The sequence below is a fragment of the Perca fluviatilis genome, chromosome 1 (assembly GCF_010015445.1).
Source record: "Perca fluviatilis chromosome 1, GENO_Pfluv_1.0, whole genome shotgun sequence".
NCBI lineage: Eukaryota > Metazoa > Chordata > Actinopteri > Perciformes > Percidae > Perca > Perca fluviatilis.
Genome location: NC_053112.1, coordinates 8,117,868 through 8,141,274, shown reverse-complemented (window position 1 = coordinate 8,141,274; position 23,407 = coordinate 8,117,868). Strand labels below are relative to the sequence as shown.

The 23,407-nt window shown below is 37.5% G+C and overlaps 1 pseudogene; it reads left to right on the top strand.

Moving 5' to 3' along the window:
- Positions 1 to 3,868: 3,868 nt before the first annotated feature.
- LOC120558957 lies at positions 3,869 to 5,354 on the top strand (annotated as a pseudogene).
- Positions 5,355 to 23,407: the final 18,053 nt, after the last annotated feature.

Here is a 23,407-nt window from a genome sequence, read left to right as displayed (position 1 = left end):
TCTATTTATATAATGTGTCTATAATGTGTGTGTCTATATAATTGTGTGTCTATATAATGTGTGTGTGTCTATATAATATGTGTGTCTATATAATGTGTGTGTCTATATAATGTCTGTGTCTATATAATGTGTGTGTCTATATAATGTGTGTGTCTATATAATGTCTCTGTCTATATAATGTGTGTGTCTATATAATGTGTGTGTCTATATAATGTGTGTGTCTATATAATGTCTCTGTCTATATAATGTGTGTGTCTATATAATGTGTGTGTGTATATAATGTGTGTGTCTATATAATGTGTGTCTATATAATGTGTGTGTCTATATAATGTGTGTGTCTATATAATGTGTGTGTCTATATAATGTGTGTGTCTATATAATGTGTGTGTCTATATAATGTGTGTGTCTATATAATGTCTGTGTCTATATAATGTGTGTGTCTATATAATGTGTGTGTCTATATAATGTGTGTGTCTATATAATGTGTGTGTCTATATAATGTCTCTGTCTATATAATGTGTGTGTCTATATAATGTGTGTGTCTATATAATGTGTGTGTCTATATAATGTGTGTCTATATAATGTCTGTGTCTATATAATATGTGTGTCTATATAATGTGTGTGTCTATATAATGTGTGTGTCTATATAATTGTGTGTCTATATAATGTGTGTGTCTTATAATGTGTGTGTCTATATAATGTGTCTGTTTATATAATAGTGTGTCTATATAATGTGATGGTTATGTGTCTATATAATGTGTGTGTCTATATAATGTGTGTGTCTATATAATGTGTGTCTATATAATGTGTCTTGTGTTTATATAATGTGTGTGTCTATATAATGTGTGTCTATAATATGTGTGTGTCTATATAATGTGTGTGTCTATATAATGTGTGTGTCTATATAATGTGTGTGTCTATATAATGTGTGTGTCTATATAATGTGTGTGTCTATATAATGTGTGTGTGTTATAATGTGTGTGTCTATATAATGTGTGTGTCTATATAATGTGTGTGTCTATATAATGTGTGTGTGTCTATATAATGTGTGTGTCTATATAATGTGTGTGTGTCATATAATGTGTGTGTCTATATAATGTGTGTGTCTATATAATGTGTGTGTTTAATGTTGTGTCTATATAATGTGGTGTTATATAATGTGTGTGTCTATATAATGTGTGTGTGTCTATATAATGTGTGTGATAATGTGTGTGTCTATATAATATAATGTGTGTGTCTATATAATATAATGTGTGTGTCTATATAATATGTGTGTCTATATAATGTGTGTCTATATAATGTCTCTGTCTATATAATGTGTGTGTCTATATAATGTGTGTGTCTATATAATGTGTGTGTCTATATAATGTGTGTATCTATATAATGTCTCTGTCTATATAATGTGTGTGTCTATATAATGTGTGTGTCTATGTAATATAATGTGTGTGTCTATATAATATAATGTGTGTGTCTATATAATATAATGTGTGTGTCTATATAATGTGTGTGTCTATATAATATAATGTGTGTGTCTATATAATATAATGTGTGTGTCTATATAATATAATGTGTGTGTCTATATAATGTGTGTGTCTATATATAATGTGTGTGTCTATATAATATGTGTGTCTATATAATATGTGTGTCTATATAATGTGTGTGTCTATATAATGTCTCTGTCTATATAATGTGTGTGTCTATATAATGTGTGTGTCTATATAATGTGTGTGTCTATATAATGTGTGTATCTATATAATGTGTGTGTCTATATAATATAATGTGTGTGTCTATATAATATAATGTGTGTGTCTATATAATATGTGTGTCTATATAATGTGTGTGTCTATATAATGTCTGTGTATATAATGTGTGTGTCTATATAATGTGTGTGTCTATATAATGTGTGTATATATGTGTATTTATATAATGTCTGTCTATGTGTGTGTATATAATGTGTGTGTCTATATAATGTATGTCTATATATATAATGTGTGTTATATAATATAATGTGTGTGTCTATATAATGTGTTATATAATATGAATGTGTCTTATGTATAATGTGTGTGTGTCTATATAATATAATGTGTGTAGTTCTATATATTGTGGGTGTTGTAATGTGTGTAGTTATAGAATATGTGTCTATATAATATGTGTGTCTATATAATGTGGTATAATGTTGTCTATATAATGTGTGTGTCTATATAATGTGTGTGTCTATATAATGTGTGTCTATATAATGTATGTCATATAATGTGTGTGTCTATATAATATAATGTGTGTGTCTGTATGATATAATGTGTGTATTTATATTAGTAATGTCCGTATAATGTGTGTGTCTATATAATGTGTGTTGTCTATATAATGTGTTATATAATGGTTATATAATGATGATATGTTATTATATAATGTGTGTGTCTATATATAATGTGTGTGTCTATATAATATAATGTGTGTGTCTAATATATAATGTGTGTATAATATAATGTGTGATATAATATATGTGGTGTGTGTATATAATGTGTGTTATATATAATGTGTGTTATGGTGTGTGTTATGGAGTGTGTGTGTTATATAATGTGTGTGTTATATATGTGTGTGTTTAATATGTGTGTTCATATAATGTGTTTTTGTGTGTGTATATAATGTGTTGTTATATAATGTGTGTGTTATATAATATTGTGTATATATGTGTGTGTCTATATAATTGTGTGTTATATAATGTGTGTTATATAATGTGTGTCTATATAATGTGTGTGTGTGGTTTGGTGTATTGAGTATATGATGTGTGTCTATATATGGGGTGTCTATATATGTGTTGAGTTATATAGTGGTGTCTATATGATGGTGTCATATATGATGTGTGTTGTATATGGTTGTGTCTGTATTATGTGTGCTATATGATGTTTTTGTTATATGATGTGTTGTATATATTGTGTTGTGTGTATATGATGTGGTGTTTATGATATTGTTGTATGATGTTGTATATGTGTTGTTATATGATGTTTATATGATTTGTTGTTGTTTGGTTGTTTGGTTTGTGTGTTATATATATTGTGTGTGTCTATGTGTGTGTGTATATGATGGTGTGTCTATTGATTGTGTTATATATTGATGTTATTGTCTGTATGTATTGTTTTGTTGTGTATATATGGTGTCTATATATAATGTGTTGTCTATATAGTATGTGTCTATATAATGTATTGTCTATATGATGTTGTGTCTATATAATGTCTCTGTCTATGATGTCTGTCTGTAATGTCTCTGTCTATATAATGTCTGTTATATAATGGTGTGTCTATATAATGTTGTTATATAATGTGTGTGTCTATATAATGTGTGTGTCTATATATTTGTGTCTATATAATGTATTGTGTATATATTATGTGTCTATATGTGGGTGTCTACATAATATGTGTTTCTATATAATATGTGTGTCTATATAATGTGTTTGTCTATATAATGTTTGTGTCTATATAATGTGTGTTTCTATATAATGGTGTCTATATATATGTGTGTCTATATATGTAATGTGTCATATAAGTGTTTCTATATAATGTCTGTGTCTATATATGTGTTTCTATATAATGTGTGTCTATATAATATTATTGTTTCATATATAATGTGTGTGTCTATATAATATGTGTATCTATATAATGTCTGTGTCTATATAATGTGTGTCTATATAATGTGTTAGTGTCTATATAATATGTGTGTCTATAATGGTGTGTCTATATAATGTCTGTGTCTATATAATGTCTGTGTCTATATAATGTCTGTGTCTATATAATGTCTATATATGTGTCTATATAATGTGTGTGTCTATATAATGTGTGTGTCTATATAATGTGTATGTCTCTATAATTGTGTTTCTCCAGGAGTGTATGTGTGGTGTGTCCGACTCTGGTCGAGGCAGTAGAAGGTGATGCTGTTACTCTGGGGGGTTCTCTGAGTCCTCCGCTCAACTTGACTCCTTACACGTTGGATCTGAAGAGACTTGACCTCCATGACGATCTGGTCCACGTCTACCGACATGGACAGGACCATTTCCCTCCACAGAGTCGTCACTACAGAGGCAGAACAACTCTGATCCATGAAGACCTGATCGGAGGAACCGTGACGCTGCACATCTCCTCAGTAAATCTGTCTGACTCTGGACCGTATGAAGTCTACGTCCCAGACCTGAAAGCCCGCTGTGAATTTAACCTCACTGTTGGTAAGCAGGACAGGTCAATCATAATATTGTTTTTATATTTAAGTTGTGTATAATGCAAATGCAGATAATGAAGAACTTTGTTTGTGTCATTTGAAACAGAAAGAAAAGCAAACAGGACAAAGAGAACTGATCCCACCACATCTGGACCTCCAGTGACCGAGTCAGAGCATCGGGGTAAATGTCTTCTAGTAGTCCTCCAGAGACCTGAAGGGTCCTGACTCAGGCTGGTTAGTGTGTGAGTTCTGGTTAGGGTTAGGGTTAGGTGTGTATCTTCTTAAAGCTGCCCTTCTTCTAAACTCAACATCTTCTCTGATATTCTTCCAGATGGTGAGAACAGGAAGACTGCCCGTGCTGTTATCCTTCCCTCTCTTCTCCTCCTCGGGACTCTCCTGGTTCTGGTTCTGATGAGAGGAAAGATCAGTAAGTTAAAATAACTAACTTTTGCTTCACAGCTCTTTCTCCTGATCATTTGTGGTGTTAGTTGTATCTTTACAAAAAACAAGTGTTGCAAAACTGCTTTTCTTTTTCTCAGAGAGTTGCATCGAGAGGCTCAGAGGAAGGAACGAGGAAGAACCAGAGAACTCCCTGAACCTGAACCTGGAAGCAACCGAAGACCCAGAGAGAGAGCTGCAGGAAATGTCGTCTTACTGTAGGAAACCTCGTCTGAGAGCTTTAGTGAAGGTTGACCATCAAGCGATCCCACTGCCTTCACCAGTTGTAGCAGCCCTTGGATCCAAAGAGAGAGTCTCGACTGATGCGTAAGGTGTCTTTTATTTAGTTTACCAGACCAGCATGACGTTCAACATTTGTTTCATCCATCATCATCCTAGCACCGTAAAAACTGTATTGAAAACATAAACCCAACAAACATTTCACACAGTTTTGTTTTCAGTGATACAACTTCATTACGTGAACAAACATTTAGGATGACAAACAAGAATTACACCGCAAAATAGACCATACATACATGCAAACTATTTCTGAATGACTGTGAAGGAGAATGAAAGCACATCGACCTCGCTGTGCTCACCAAGGAATGCAAAACCATATACGACAGTCCTTTTCTTCCATCATCAAACGGGCGTCTATGGGATTAGTTTTGTGACTTTAATTCCAAGCAAAACTTCTCAAGTATCAAACAAAAAACACTAACTCAAGCAAAAAAATTGTCACCTCAAAGGTAAAACTTAAAACTTGCAAACAAAACATTTGTCTAGTTGTAAACTATTGGTCTTTTATTTGTTTGATATGATGTCCTTTTGTTTACAGTTCCCTCTGCTTCTTTCTCAATGATCACTTGTCTCTTGCATCTCCTTCACGTTTGCAGTCATGCTCCCAGCTTTCTCCTTTGCGCTCCGTGACTTTTGCTTGCGATTCTGACACAGATATCTCGCGTGGGCGGGTCTTACAGGGGTGCGTCCCCATTGGCTAATGAGTGTTAAGGGGAAAGTTTGAGTGACAGCTCAGCCTCAGTGCAGGTAAACACACGTTAGAGACTCAGAGTCTGGTCTGGAGGACACACAAGCCACTCCACAGCGGATTACTACGGATTAATAAAGTGTAAGTATTGATCATATAAATATTATCTGTGATCTACGTTGCAAGCATGGTTACTAGACATTTGTTGTTTCGTTGTGTTAAGTTACTAGCTAGCTAGCTACTAAAGCTTTTTTAAGTTAGCATTTAACGTTAGCTATACTGCTAACGTTATCTAAAACTTGTAGCCACCGGCTACCTTACTGAGCTAATTTACCATGGGAATCATGTATTCTTCGTGAGGCCTTACTCAATGGAGCTGTATTAATTATCGTCTTCTCTCTGTAGAGACCTGCAGGACCCGAGCAGAGCTACGATGCTCTCCCAGGTTACCTTAGGTCTATTAGGAAAAATGATTATCCAGCTAACTACTAATTGTTGTGGTTGCTATTGGCCTGATAATACACAAAGCTAGGGTATTGGTTACAATATAGAAGCTGTGAATATAATGTATTATATCTAGAGGTCGACACATACTGTACAGTACAAATGCAGTGTTAGCACTGCTTAACTGGTTCATCTTTATAGTTTTATGCTCATCTGTACTTTCCTAGTTATGACAGACTGGCTATTCTAACTCTAATTACATGTCTTCTGTTGCATTTGCAAGCAGGTCAGCATAAGGAAAATGTTCAGTGTTTTTAAAGGCTACACATTTGCTAATGGCTACTTAAAAGCAAGTTATTTTTATTGTAAATCACACAACCTTGGAAGCCTCAGTTATCAGTAAGAACTTTGTTACCATTTGATTTGTGTAAGAAACTTTGTTATAATTTTCTATCACAGCTCACGTCAGGCAGCAGGCAGACCAACCAGGAGGACGTGGAGCAGCAGAGGGAGAGGAGCCTCTCGGTCTCTCTGTGGAGGAAAAACAGTGTTGTGTGCTAAGGCTTCAAACAGCCAGGGTGTAGACCAATAGCGGCGTATTGATCATATTTTGCTGAGATACTCAATTAACACTTACAATAACCTTTTTAAGTTTTCATTGGTGTACTTGTAGTTTCTTAGTCCATTGTATGTCAATATATATCCTACTACAGTATACTGTCCTGTAATTTAATTTGTGTTTACATTGTCTTACTGTAATTATATTTTAAAATGCACATAATATATTAAAACATTTTTTTACATTCACCCTTGTCTGTTTGGTTCATTATATAAAACAGGAAATAAGGTTGAGACTATTATAATGCTTTATTTTTAGTCCAATATAAAACTTCACACACATAATTGATATTTGAACATATTTAGCTGGGGCCCCGGTGGTAGAAGAAGCTGGAATTCAGTGTCAGTAATTATTTGCAGTACATCACAGGTCAGGGTCAGTTTTTCATCACCAACAATACACAAACATACTGAGTAATTGGGTTATGTATATATTTCACATATTCAGTTTCACCTAAGGCAAGCTGTATTTCTGCTGACTTGTGTCTGCAACAACACGTCTGAGGGTGGTGCAGGAATATCACACACAACTCCTGGACCCCTGGGATCATCTGGTCTCCTGAGCTCACTGAGGGCCCACCGCTCCAGTCTGGACCACAGCCTTTTCTGCAGGACAGATCTCTGAAGGGCTGGGATGTGGCTGTAGTCCTTCACTTCCTTGACTTCTTATTGTAAAGCTTGAAGTACCTTATTGGATGATAAAAAGTGTTTGAAATTAGCTTAATAATAAATAATTGTAATAAAGCCTGCACTCTAGTAACATTTTTCTAGCTTTCCTGAACACTACTGGAACACTTATTTCTGGAATATTATTGATCACACTTTCTAGATCCCTACCTCCACGTTGACTACATGTGTAAAGTAAGATATGGCCAGCCACCAGGATACATGCACATCACATCAAACCATAAGGATCACTAAGCAAGTATTTGTAAAGGTGTGTTAGTTAAAGTACATAGTTTGGACAGTAGTAACACTATGCATTAATTCTAAATAATGTTGACATTTACAGCGCTAAAAAATACAAAAAATACGTCCGTTATCTGCCATCTTAACCCCTTGATGCCTGAATTTATTCACAATTATATAAGAACTTTATTATGTGTGTTCCTGGCTCCAAGCTGATGCTAAATTAAGTTGAGATTGTTAATTTGTCTATAACATATAGAATAGACATAAATTGAGGTATGATGCAAATTAGCGACAATAGGCATTTATGGTAAAATTCTTTACAAAATGGTAAAATTAATAAAACACATTTTCAAGTAATTGACAAATAAATGAATCTTGACAACAGCAAGAAAGAAAACACTCTCCTACTCTCTAACATTGACAGTAGTCTTTTTAGGGTTAGGGTTAAGGTTAGGGGTTAGGGTTAATTTTGCTTCCGTGAACTAGATGTAGTTCCCACTCCGACCGGTCCTACGAGAAACCAGTGCGTGCAAAAGGTTCCTAGGTATGTATCGAATGTAAACACACCAGCATTGGGGGGAATATACACGCTATCTCGCCTGCAGTCAGAATGGAAGGGGTTTGATGCAAATTAGCGACAGTCGTCGTTAAGGGGTTAAGGTAGTGCAAAGAAAGAAGAAGCAATTTGTACAGATGGAACATTATCTAATGTATGTGTCGAACTCTAGCTATATATTACATTCACAGCTTCTACATTGTACAACTTAACCAATACCCTAGCATTGTGTATTATCAGGCCAATAGCAACCACAACAATTAGTAGTTAGCTGGATAATAATTTTTCCTAATAGACCATAATATAACCTAAGCTTATGTTAGTAACGTAGCTAGCTATATTATAGAGCTACGATGTTCTCCCAGGTAACCTGGGAGAACATCGTAGCTCTGCTCGGGTCCTGCAGGTCTCTACAGAGAGAAGACGATAATTAATACAGCTCCATTGAGTAAGGCCTCACGAAGAATACATGATTCCCATGGTAAATTAGCTCAGTAAGGTAGCCGGTGGCTACAAGTTTTAGATAACGTTAGCAGTATAGCTAACGTTAAATGCTAACTTAAAAAAGCTTTAGTAGCTAGCTAGCTAGTAACTTAACACAACGAAACAACAAATGTCTAGTAACCATGCTTGCAACGTAGATCACAGATAATATTTATATGATCAATACTTACACTTTATTAATCTTGTAGTAATCCCCTGTGGAGTGGCTTGTGTGTCCTCCAGACCAGACTCTGAGTCTCTAACGTGTGTTTACCTGCACTGAGGCTGAGCTGTCACTCAAACTTTCCCCTTAACACTCATTAGCCAATGGGGACGCACCCCTGTAAGACCCGCCCACGCGAGATATCTGTGTCAGAATCGCAAGCAAAAGTCACGGAGCGCAAAGGAGAAAGCTGGGAGCATGACTGCAAACGTGATGGAGAGAGCAAAAGACTGATCATTGAGAAAGAAGCAGAGGGAACTGTAAACAAAAGGACATCATATCAAACAAATAAAAGACCAATAGTTTACAACTAGACAAATGTTTTGTTTGCAAGTTTTAAGTTTTACCTTTGAGGTGACAATTTTTTTGCTTGAGTTAGTGTTTTTTGTTTGATACTTGAGAAGTTTTGCTTGGAATTAAAGTCACAAAACTAATCCCATAGGCGTCAAGTTCATAAACGAAATCTCATAAAATCCTGTAGGCACAAACAGCTGTGTACCATTCACACCCACCAGCTACCTTTCACAGATGAGTGCCACCAAATGGTGCCACCAAAGGGACGCATTTCAACATTACAGGTGCACAGAATTTCTGGTCAATCACATACAAAGAACATTAAAGCACATACAAATATGTTACCAATAACCTTATTTCATTAAATCAGCAGCAGAACTAAAACTCCAAAGTGGTCCTTGACACCAGTTTTAGAGTTTAGAGACCAGAACTACATGAACCCCCCCACATGGACTGATAAAGGTTTTACAACTCAGACACAACCAGGATCATAAGAAGGAGTCCTTTTGGTCCTGATGCAGTATTAGAAAAGGATCTTTACATAAATCTTCTGAGCTGGTCAACAATAAGCCCCCGAACAAAATCATATTAACACCATACAGGATGGTTTATTACACGGCTGCTCACTAAAGAAATCAAACATTTTACACATTTTACACAAATATTGATTTAAAGGCCGAGCTGCAGGGTTCATTTTACAACAGATTTGCACAACTTGCTTGTTGGTAAATAAATGTAAACAGTTTTCCGTTGTATTTGATGTTGTTGGGTATCACAAAACAGAATATAATATGAAAAAGTAGGTACTATTTTACAGCGGTTTGCTGTGATTCTCCTTTCCCCCACAATGCATTGCATTACGTCCCCTTGGGGAGACGACAGACCAAAGCCCGCCTTGAGACCCATATTTTTATTAGTTGTCATTTAGTTACCAGACGGAGATGACTCCTTTTAGTACCCGGGGTATTCCTGCATGTACTGTAACTATGCCGTACTTCTATACAACTGTAAAGTACTTTTAATGGAGTATTTTGATGTTCTCCTACTTGCCTATTGTACGTTTTACTTCTCTATTTTTATAGCTTAGCATATGTATGTATCCACCTTAACCCGGGTTAGGTTGGGACTCTTAATATCAGGGACATAAAGAACGCTGCTTTCCATCCTTTAACAACATTCAAAGTAACTTGAATCTCACACCTTAACCCGGGTTAGATCACCTAGAAGCTTTGGCCCTTATTTTTACCGTCTGTGGCCTTAACCTCACCGTGAGTTGGGACTCTTAAAGGAGAAAATAATTCAACACGTAGCTCTGTTGTTTGTGGTCACGGAGGTCTGTCAGTAGCGAGAAAACTAAACTAATCAGCGTTGCCTACACCGAGTTCTCCTCCTGCTACAGTTAGCACCCAGGAGGCTGAAACGGGGCAGGTTTTAAACGAGCTTTTAGCCTCTGAACATGTTGGAGATGTAATAAACAGTACTAGTGCTAGACATGAGAACTGATTCCTTCTGAGTGAACACAGTGAATATGACTGCAGTAGATGTGAAAGAAATGCATAAAAGTCGTGTTAATTCAGCCAGTGCACATACCTCTGTTTAGTTCTGGTGTTCTGGTGAAGTCCACACAAGTCGATTGTTGAACTCATACAATCCATTATTCCAAAAACATATCAGGGACATAATTAAAGCTGCTTTCTTCAACAAACTATGTGAAGGCTTTTCCGCTCTTTTATGACTTTATCTCTTTAATATCTGGGGCTGAACCAGGCCGTCAGGGGAAATGGTGACAATCAGTGAACACAACTGCTGGATGATGACACAGGATTTTATTTGCTGCACTTTCTTTTGGCTTTTGTTGATGTTGCACTTTGTTAAAACATATTGTATTTGTCTGATTCGTACTTGGATGTATGAAGCCAAACTTAATGTTTAACTGTAGAAATGATTCCACCTTAAATCTTATTTTTAAATGCCTACATGCTCAAGCTGCTTCTCCCTTAACCGAATGCATTTGTTACCAGGCACCCTGTACCTTTATGGATGTATTTGTGATACTTTTTTATGTATTTGTGTATGTACTTTACCTCTTTTAACTATTCTATTTGTATATCCTTCTTCTTAAAGCTAAATAAAGTGTTTAAAAAGCCTCTCGGATCAGCTAGTAAATCATCACTAAGCTGAAAACAGGGCTGTTTTGTGGCTAATTGACAGGAAGGAAAATTACTCTATAATCTGCGTCTTTCATTTTTTTAAGTACAAACTGAAAAACTCCAGTTCTCCTGAATCAACTTATCCTGTCTGGCAGGGCCGGATTGGGACTCATTTTCAGCCCTGGATTTCCATGTCTTAGACCGGCCCACTTTACTTCACGAATGACTATATTAAAAAAATGTAATCAAAACCTTAGTATATGTTGGCAATAGCGCCCTGTTCTCTACAGCCTTGTAATTCAGTGTATTTTGTAAAATATCACCAAGTGTTGCTTCACAATGTAGATTTATTAGAAAAGTTAACATCTTAACAACAACCCGATGATGTTGAACAATATCAGAATCTGTTTCTGTGCAAATACATGTAAGTAAACACAGATTAAATAAAGAACAAGATACATTATATTGCACTTTCTAATGACACCATAATCTATTTTTCCTTTGAATATTAAATATAACTTTCATAATGGGTCACAAGTAATATTTGAGCATAAAAAGTGATTATATTGTAGCTAATCTGATCATGTTTGATTGTTCACACACTGTGATACAACAGCTTACAGTAGATGTGCCATCCACACTGACAGCAGCTATCCCTAATGCACACTACTGGCTCTGCTTCTGACACTAAATCACATTTTATAAATTGTCATAATTCTCAGCACAAATCTCTCCTTTTTACAGCTTTCTGATCAAGTCAGTGTCATTATGGTAGTGCCGAATCATCTGGCATCAGATATCCCAGGGCATTTTTCATATAGAGCAGGTCAACACCACACTCTTATTAATTCTTATAATATTCAGTCAATGAGCAACCCTACCTGCCCAAACTGGAGTTCTGGGCTCATATAGCTGCTGCTTGGTAACCTTACTGGCTCTTCATTGTCACTGTTAGCAGCAAACTGGACTAGTAGCTGCTACAACAACAAGTTTGATTCATAAACATAAACGCTGGTTTGCAGCCACTTCTCCTAACTAACTTAGCTTACCCGTCTCATCGTCTTCATTTGGCGTTTTCTAAAAATAGAAAAAGTTAATTTGGCCGCGTCACTTTCTAGAGCTCTCCTTTTTTAAATTGACGCCTTTTCAGTGCTGTTTAGCTTCTTTTTGCTCACGGTGGCATCCTCCAACAAGCACCAGTGACTTGTGTACGATGACGGTTTGTTGTTGTTTTTTTAGCAAGGTGCTGCTGTCGGAGGACTCTGAACATAAATAGGTCATCATTAACCAGGCTGCTCTCTGCGAGTGGGCTGCATGAATGAAGAGAACGGTGGCTGCAAGAACAAATAAATACTGTAAATACAAAAAGTGGGCTGTGAGTGCAGGCAGCATAGGGACAGCATCCATAATATTCAACTATGATTTAAACCCAGTGCCATACCTGAACACCGGCCCTCACAACCAAACAACCAGGCCGGACCACCGGGAATTCTCCCGGAGTTCTCCCGATTAGTTAACCGGGCCTGGTGTCTGGTCTCCACTTTCTCACATGTTACTGAGGTTTAACATTAAAGCTGTAGTGTTTCGTAGTCTCTGTCTCCCCCATGAGGAATTATAAGTAATGACAACAACACTGTCGGCGTGTCCACATGGTACAGGCCCTCTTTGAGAACAAGCAAACTAAAATATGTAAAAATAATATCTACTCATTATATTAGATGAACATAAATGGCTGTAGCGCCATATTACTGTCAAATAAAAGCTGCAGTGCATATAATCACCATGACGACAAATAATCAAAAAGGTGCAAAGTCACAAAATATATTTTACTCAAAATGTGGTTTTATATTTTCTAGGATCAATTAGTTTTTTAATCAACATTTCAGAGCAGAAGTTACTACACAAAACTACATTTACCTCAGACTGTGAGACTAGTTTACTACAGTACAGAGCAGTACATTAACATGTAACCTTAGACTGTGAGACTAGTTTACTACAGTACAGAGCAGTACATTAACATGTAACCTCAGACTGTGAGACTAGTTTACTACAGTACAGAGCAGTACATTAACATGTAACCTTAGACTGTGAGACTAGTTTACTACAGTACAGAGCAGTACATTAACATGTAACCTTAGACTGTGAGACTAGTTTACTACAGTACAGAGCAGTACATTAACATGTAACCTCAGACTGTGAGACTAGTTTACTACAGTACAGAGCAGTACATTAACATGTAACCTCAGACTGTGAGACTAGTTTACTACAGTACAGAGCAGTACATTAACATGTAACCTCAGACTGTGAGACTAGTTTACTACAGTACAGAGCAGTACATTAACATGTAACCTTAGACTGGATGGAGGACTACTGACTGGGATCACGTGATGTTGTTGCTGAAATGTCCTGATTGAAATGTTTGATGCTGAACACCTTGGTGGGTTTAATTGGGCCTTTCACACTTTGACTTCAATAAAGGATTAGTGAACTTTCTTCACCTGTAAATCATAAAGTAAACACAGAATCAGAGCAGAAAGAGAAAACTACACACTGAGCAGCACGTTCCCTTTTTAAACAGGTTTATTTGAAATGATAAAAGGACAAACATTCAGAAAAGTGCTACAGAGTCAGAAAATGTTGAAAAGATTTTTTAGCTTCACAGTACAGTCAATAAAATAAATATGAGTAATGTTGGGAACCAAAGAAAAATGAAACATCACGACAAAAAAAACCAGCTGAAATATGAAATAGAAGCTGTCTGTTGATGAGCAGATGGTCCCATTCAAGGGAAGAAGTAGATTGAAGCAGAACCTGCCATCAAAACCAAAACAAAATGTGGCTACAAGATACTGGTCTTTGCTGGTTCTGATGGTGTACCCCACAACCTAGAGGTCTACACAGGGAGAGCCCCTGAGTTAGCAGACGTGTACGACGGAGCATTAGGGCCACATCAAGGGGGGAAAATTAAGGAGGAAGATTTATTTATTTTGCATTTCGAGAATAAAGTCGAAATTTAACTCCTTGCCATGTAGCAACATCACAGATAGGCTATGGGTTACATCCTTGGAGTGCCGCGCTCGCCTGAGCTCCACTCCTTCAGGATCAAACTATTGGATCAGTTGTCTTATTGGGTCGTGTGATACAACATATCCTCTCTGTATTGCACGTAGGTGTAACCATGGATACCCTTATTGCATCTGTCCATTACAAGCTACTTCAGTTTGCAGCCTTGAATACGGCCACCTTTACCAATTTGTGTGGTTTGTCCTTCTGAACAGACCCAATTTTCGGTACAATCTCTTAAAAGTCCTAATCCTTATCACCATACTGTGTTTATGCGCTAAAAGAGGAATAATTTCCTTGTTATTAAAACTGATTCTGAAATATAAATTCACAAATTCATATAGGCCTTCACAAGGCATTTACTAGAAGACTAGCAGTTTTGGTTTAGGTTTGGTCCAACGTTTCTTAAAATATCAAGTTTATTCTCGACATTTCGACTTTATTCTCAAAATGCAAAATAAATAAATAAATCATCCTCCTTCATTTTTCCCCTTGATGTGGCCCTAATGCTGTCGTAGGTATTGGGAGCATCGTGGCAACGTTGTTCTCCGCCTGGCTCAGCAAAAGAACTACAAGCTCTTACTCCGACAACTGGTTTTACAAGAGTTCCTCTTACTGACCTAAAGAGAGCAGGACGTGGATCTTTAGAACAAAAACGATTGGGAAGGTTCTGGATCTGCTTGACTCCCTGACTGCACGTAACGGACCAAAACCAGATCACAGAAGTGGTTCCAGCGGCTGGTGTTCCTCTTCGTGGATATGATCACAGGGTGCATGGGGACACCAAAAGCCACGTGCCAGAAATGTGTTAACCTCAGCTTTACTTCCACCAGCAACTGCTTCCTGAGGTTTCACACAGAATAGGATATCAGTGTGATTTACCAAAAACAGACACACTGATTGAAACAATAACCCACAAGAAACAGGGACAGCGTACAATTAACATTAACCCCAAGGGGAGAGATGCATAGTACCAGGTTTTAGCTCAAGAGCAAATTTTCATGCCATAGAGGGTTAAGCTGATGAAGTTTGGATGTGTTTTTATGGTCTCGGACCACCGAGTCTCTCAGACTGTGTTCTGCAGCGCTGTGTGGGTCTACAGGACGTCCTCCTCTGGCCTCAGGTATTTCATCATTCCACTCGTCTCTGCTGCTTTCATCTTCTTCCCTGTGAGAAGATGAAACCACTTTGTGACACACTACATCTCAACAGTTCAGGAAGGTTTGTGTGTACTGCTAACAAGTAGAGAGCAGGGTTTCTGCAGCTTTCAACAAGTCACATTTAAGACTTTTTAAGACCTTTAATCAATGAAATGTAACACCTATATCACAACATTAAAGAACAACAAAATGCAGAGTCACAAAAAGTATTTGCAAAGTAAATAAATCTATACAAAATGAATAAAAGAGACACAGACCGTAATAATAATCTGTACATATATAAGAAAGAACTACAGCACCACAGAATTGCTCGCTGATGCTTCCAACGAGCATCAGAGGCAGCGTTACACGGACGTAGGAACATTTAACACCTGTTTAAAATGATTTAAGAACACAATACTTGAGCGAATTTAAGACTTTTTAAGGCCTATAATTATTTTAGACTTTAAGACATGGCGGAAATCCCAATATTAATATTTTATGTATGCAAAATAGGGCTGGGCACCGAACATCGATACTTTTATGGCACAGAAAAAAAATACTCAGATCCTATGAGTATTGAAAAATGATTTATCTTTTGGTGCCAAATTCCGGTTCCAAAAGCGTCTGAGCGCAAGACACACACACACTCTGTAGTTTTGTTGAAGTCCCAGAGAGTCACGGCGATGCCGATAAAGGGGTTTCAGGTGTGGTTTCAGTTTTTCTAAACTTCACCCAGACAGCGTTTGCTGTGATATGATATTAATGGCGAGCCGAAAGCAGTCGCTGTGCTGTTGACGTTACACTTCCTCTGAGACGAGCAGCCACAACGGTGGTTTCTCTGCCCTGAGGACTGACTGACAGGCTGAGGTTGTAAGGCAACACAACTATTTCTACAGCACCTTTCAGCAACAAGGCAATTACAATTACATTCCTTTGCACTTAAGTTAGTTCTCCATTAGTTAAATGTAGAGTTTGTTTTGAGTTTGCACTAAAAAGTCTTTGTTCATTACAGTCCTTTGCATTTTAGTTAGTTCAATATTAGCCTGTACACAAATAATTTGTTTATTTATTTATTATTATCTATAATATGTCATGTTGTGGCAAAATTTTAATTTTCTATTTTTGTTAATTTTTAAAGTTGGGATTGATACCAATCCTGAGTATGTGACTGGTGCACCCCTATCCAAAAGCACAACCAGTGTTATTAATGTTACTCTGAGTGAGCAGCGTTACCAGAAGTTTGAAATAAGTGTGAAAATAACTGAAAACATATCTTATATTTTAGATTCTTCAAAGTAGCCACCCTTTGCTTTTTTATTAATAAGGGAAAAACTTCCACTAATGAACCCTGACAAAGCACACCTGTGAAGGTAAAACCATTTCAGGTGACTACCTCATGAAGCTCATTGAGAGAACACCAAGGGTTTGCAGAGTTATCAAAAAAAGCAAAGGGTGGCTACTTTGAAGAATCTAAAATATAAGACATGTTTTCAGTTATTTCACACTTTTTGTTAAGTAAATAATTCCATATGTGTTCATTCATAGTTTTGATGCCTTCAGTGAGAATCTACAATGTAAATAGTCATGAAAATGAAGAAACACATTAAATGAGAAGGTGTGTCCAAACTGTTGGCCTGTACTGTATATTTGTTGATGTTGAAATGGATTTTAAAACATATGGTATGGAAAAAGTATCGTTAAGGAACCGGCACGAAACTGAGGTATTGAAATTGGCACCGGATGGGAAGATTTTGAACGATGCCCAGCCCAAATGAAAAATAGGGATGTAAATGATTAACCGTTTAAAATATGCTATACGAAGCAATTTCTCAACTGTAGTTTCTCTTTCAGATGCTCTTCTTTGTCTGCTCGTGGCTCTCTCCGGACACAGCCGGAGACCACCGGACCGCTGAGGTTCGGTGAGGTGCAGTATGGGGGTTAAACCAGCCGTCCTACACACAGACTACACCAGGCAGACACACAGCTGACAACCTGCGCAGGGGAACCTAGTTTCAAATGCTTCGCTAGTCTTTGATTAACCACATCTAGCATTAGGAACAGCAACGTTAATTGAATAAAACACTCAAAATTCAATAAAAGTACTTAATTGATACTTCATTTTACTTGCGAAGAGCATTTTATGGAACCGCCTGTGTTATTTTTGGGCAATTAGGTAAAAGTAAACCCAAATGTTCTGATTTTTGTTCTAAGAGTTAACAAACATTGTGATTGGTTCCAATATCGGACCTATATACCTCTCTCTGGGTGTTAAGGAGTAAATGTACCGAGTTACTTTCCCCACTGATAATAAAATGCTGTAAAGCAGTTTGTAACTTACAGATCACGACACGTTTCACCACGAGAAGAAGAAGAAGACCAACAACAACACCAACACCAACAGCAGCAGCAGCAGCAGCACCACCACAGACACAGGCCAGCACTATTTTCAAGACAGAGTCCTCCTTTGCAGAGCCTGAAGAAATATCAGACAGAGTTGAGTTTAGAAGGACAGTTTCAAAAGGTGATCCAGGGTTTATCAACATACACATCCACTGTTATAATCTCCCTGCACCTAAATTAAAGGATCCTCTCAGAACCTATTCTCTGGCTGGAATAGTTTATCCCAAACCAGTCTCCGAGGTCCCCTCTTCACACAGTTATTCATTCTGATCATTCATCATAGTGTACTGCTCAGGATTTAAAGAAGAAACACATTTACACATTTACACACAGCTCCCACAGTCAGATTATCTTGTGACTCGGTCACTTCCTTTTTAGTATCCAAATGAAACTAATAACTCAGCATGCTTACCATCAGTGATGTTAATAACAGATTCAGTTCTCCAACTATTCCTAAAATGAAGAATGTGCTGCTCCACCTCAACAATATATCTAATGGATCAACTGTATGGGCTGAAATATGTGCCACCCAAACTTAATGTTCAACTGTACAACTTATTCCACCTTAAATCTTATTGTTAAATGCCTACATGCTCAAGCTGCTTCCCTGTAGGACACCCTGTATCTTTATGGATGTATTTGTGATATTTTTGAATGTATTTGTGTATGTACTTTACCTCTTTTAACTATTTTATTTGTATATCCTTCTTGGGGTGGTGCCCAGCTAATGATGTGGGCTATGTGAATAACTGGAGGCGTTCTGGGGAAAGCCTGGTCTGATTGAGAGAGACGGCATTCATCCCACCTGGGACCGTGCGCGTCTCATATCAAAAATCTGAACGAGTTTATCAGACATAAACCATGACAACCCAAGTTTGATATTAGTAATCAGAGGTGCAGTGCTACCCGCCCCTCTGTGCTTCCGTTGAGAGCAATCCCCCACTCATAGTCTAATAAGCCGGTGTCTGTCCCCGGCTCAGATCGGTTAAATCAAAGGTAAACAAAGAATGCGCTATACTTAACAACCTAATTGGAATTAAAACTACTGCAATAGAACAAAATAGGAAAATTAGATGTGGACTATTAAATATTAGATCTCTGTCTTCTAAAGCAGTACTGGTAAAAACGAGTTGATATCAGACAATAAAATTGATTTATTTTGTCTTACTGAAACCTGGCTGGGCCATGAAGACTATGTTAGTCTAAATGAAGCGACTCCTCCCAGCCATATTAATACTCAAATTCCCAGAGGCTCAGGCCGAGGAGGGGAGTTGCAGCCATCTTTGATGCAAGCCTGCTAATTACTCCTAAACCTAAATTACATTATAACTCATTTGAAAGTCTTGTTCTTAATCTTCAACATCCAAAATGGAAAACATTACAGCCAATTATATTCGTTGTTATTTACAGGGCTCCGGGTCCGTATTCTGAATTTTTATCTGAATTCTGAGATTTTTTATCATGTTTAGTCCTTAAATCAGACCAAGTACTTCTTGTAGGTGATTTTAATATCCATGTGGACGTTGACAATGACAGCCTTAGTACTGCTTTCAACTCATTACTGGATTCAATCGGTTTCAGTCAGAGTGTGCACAAGGCGACACACTGTTTTAACCACACCCTCGACCTTGTGCTGGCATATGGTATTGAAATTGAGGATTTAATAATATTTTCGCAGAATTCGGTATTATCAGATCATTCTTTAATCACTTTCGAATTCTTACTACCTGATTATATTAAATTAGATAAAAGCTCCTACACCAGATGCTTATCTGACAGTGCTATAGCTAAATTTAAAGAAGATATTCCAACAGCATTCGACTCTATGTCATGCCTTAACATAACAGAGGACCTGTATGTTAACCTCAGTCCCTCTCAAATTGATGCATTTGTAGACGGTGTTACGACATGTGCCTACGGACGACCTTAGACTCCGTCCTCCCTGAAAAAGAAGATGATGAAGCAAAGGAAACTAGCACCTTGGTATAACTCCCAAACTACGCCAAATTAAAACAAATCTGCGGAAACCTCGAATGTAAGTGGTGTTCCACCAAGGTGGAAGAATCTCGTTTGGATTGGCAAGAAAGTCTCAAAACCTATAGGAAGGCCCTAAGAAAGGCCAGATCAGACTATTACTCATCACTAATAGAAGAAAACAAGAACAACCCAAGGTTTCTTTTCAGCACTGTCGCCAGGCTGACAGATAGTCACAGCTCTACTGAGCCATCTATTCCTCTAGCTCTGAGTAGTGATGACTTCATGAGCTTCTTCAATGATAAAATTACAACAATTAGAGATAAAATTCATCACCTTTTACACTCAACTTCTAACGGTTCACCTTTAAACGCAGAGTCGTTAGAAATAAAGACTAGTCTCGACATATACTTAGACTGCTTTTATCCTATAGATCTTCAACAATTATTGTTAAAGATATCCTCAGCTAAGCCATCTACCTGTCTCTTGGACCCCATCCCAGCAAGACTACTCAAAGAAGCATTACCTGTGGTTAACACCTCATTACTAGATATGATCAATATGTCTCTATTAACAGGTTATGTACCACAGTCATTTAAAGTAGCTGTGATAAAACCTCTTCTGAAAAAACCCACCCTGGATCCTGAGGTCTTAGCAAACTATAGACCTATATCTAACCTTCCTTTTCTATCCAAGATCCTTGAGAAGGTGGTTGCTAATCAGTTATGTGATTTTCTACATAGCAACAGTTTATTTGATGACTTTCAATCAGGATTTAGAAAGAATCATAGCACAGAGACGGCACTGGTGAAAATTACTAACGACCTTTTAACTGCTGCAGACAAAGGTCTTGTCTCCATTCTTGTTTTACTAGATCTTAGTGCTGCATTTGACACAATTGACCATTCAATCCTGTTACAGAGATTGGAACACTTGGTTGGCATTAAAGGAATTGCTCTGAGTTGGTTTAGGTCCTATTTCTCTGATCGATCTCAATTTGTGAATGTTAATGATAAATCCTCCAAATGCGCTAAAGTTAGCCATGGGGTTCCTCAAGGCTCAGTGCTTGGTCCAATTCTATTCTCCTTATATATGCTTCCTCTAGGCAATATTATTAGAAAACACTCAATTAACTTTCACTGTTATGCGGATGACACCCAATTATACTTGTCAATCAAACCAGGCGAAACCAGTCAGCTAGCAAAATTTCAAGAGTGCATTAAGGATATAAAATCCTGGATGACCTATAATTTTCTGATGTTAAACCCTAACAAAACTGAAGTTATTGTGCTGGGCCCTAAACACCTCCGAACTTCATTATCTAGAGATATAGCTACTCTGGATGGTGTTGCCCTGGCCTCCAGCACCACTGTTAGAAATTTAGGAGTTATCTTTGATCAGGATATATCCTTTAATGCCAATCTAAAACAAACCTCAAGAACAGCCTTTTTTCATCTTCGTAACATTGCCAAAATTAGGAATATCCTGTCTCAAACACGACGCTGAAAAACTAGTCCATGCATTTGTTACTTCCAGGCTGGACTATTGTAATTCCCTACTGTCAGGTTGCTCAAATAAGTCTCTTAAGACTCTCCAGCTGATCCAGAATGCTGCGAGCGTGTTCTCACAAGAACAAGAAGAGATCATATTTCTCCTGTATTAGCTTCTCTGCATTGGCTTCCTGTTGAATCCAGGATTGACTTTAAAGTCCTTCTCTTGACCTACAAAGCTCTAAATGGTCTAGCACCATCATATCTAGAAGAGCTCCTAATACCCTATTGTCCTACTAGAGCACTGCGCTCCCAGAATGCAGAGTTACTGGTGGTACCTAGAGTCTTTAAAAGTAGAATGGGAGCTAGAGCCTTCAGTTATCAGGCTCCTCTCCTATGGAACCAGCTCCCGATCTGGGTTCGGGGGGCAGAAACTGTCACCTCATTCAAGAATGAACTTAAAACTCTCCTATTTGATAAAGCTTATAGTTAGGGAGTGAGGAGTTGCAGTGTTCATCTAACTGGCCCAACTGCTTCTCTTCATAATTGTTAGATTAATAATACATAACAAAGTAGAGGGAGGCAGGCCAGCCAAGCCAGATCCGGCAGGGGGAGAGTTCTAAGCCCGAAAAAGCTACCTCTCCTTATGACCTGTTTCTCTTAGTTACCTGTTATAGTTACGCTGTTATAGTTCTAGACTGCCGGGGGACTTCCTTCCTTTGACACACTGAGCTGCTCTCTCTTCTCCCTTTCTATTACTGTTTCTATTACTGTTACTATTACTATTACTATTTGTGTGCAGCCCGTCCCAGAAATGCTTGTTACTAATCCTAGCTTCTGGGGAGTTTACTCCCCGGAGTCCTTATGCTTTTTTTTCCCCCAGCGTATTTCCTTGGAGAACGTTGGCACCAAGACCCTGGTTGCAGCTGTCGCCGTGGTCCTGCTGCACTCCCTGCTGAGCTCAGCGATGCCCTGCAATGTCATGCTGCGTCCTGCTGAACCCTGCAGCTTCCCGCTACATCCAGTCACTGTTCCATTATTAATGTGACTATTATCGCCACTGTTCATCACACCCCCAACCGGCTCGTCAGACACCGCCTACCAAGAGCCTGGGTCTGTCCGAGGTTTCTTCCCAAGAGGGAGTTTTTCCTCGCCACTGTCGCACTGCTTGCTCTTGAGGGAATTACTGGAATTGTTGGAATTGTTGGGGCTTTGTAAATTATAGAGTGTGGTCTAGACCTACTCTATCTGTAAAGTGTCTCGAGATAACTTATGTTATGATTTGATACTATAAATAAAATATAATTGAATTGAATTGAATTGAAATTAAGCTAAATAAAGTGTTTAAAAAGCCTCTCTGGTCAGCTAGTAAATCATCACTAAGCTGAAAACAGGGCTGTTGTTCTGACACCATGACAGGTTTAAAACTTGTTAGAGATCCGTGGTTCTCACAGGACAAACATAGATGACCTTATTACATCATTTTACTTTTACTTTTAATGCAGGACTTTTACTTGTAGTTGAGTATTTTCACAGTGTGTTATTAGTACTTTAACTGCAGTAAAGGATCTGAGTACTTATAGTGAGTTATATTTGTAAAAACAGTGATATTTTAAATGGACTCTGGTACAAACAGTTACAGAATGATGTCACAAAAACAGCACTGAAGTTCCCGGGAAAATTATATTCAGCCAAAACCGACTTCCATATTGTTCTGTGCGCCTTCTTTCATTTACCAGATTTGATTCACTTTATTTCCTTTTTCTGTTGTAGCAAAACACCAAAATCATATCTCAGATGTTTCAGCAGCAACATTATTTTTCTCCAACTCTTCTGGATTACAAATATTTTACATTGAAGGTAAAAAAAAGTCTCTTTGCATTTAGTCTCCAACCCCCAGGAACTGAAACACTACCTGAATGAAAAACATAAACTGTGGTCATTTTATTATTGTAACAAAGGTCACCAAGTTTATTTCCTGGATTTAAAAGCTGCAAAACCCTTCACTCAATGAAGGCATTATTTA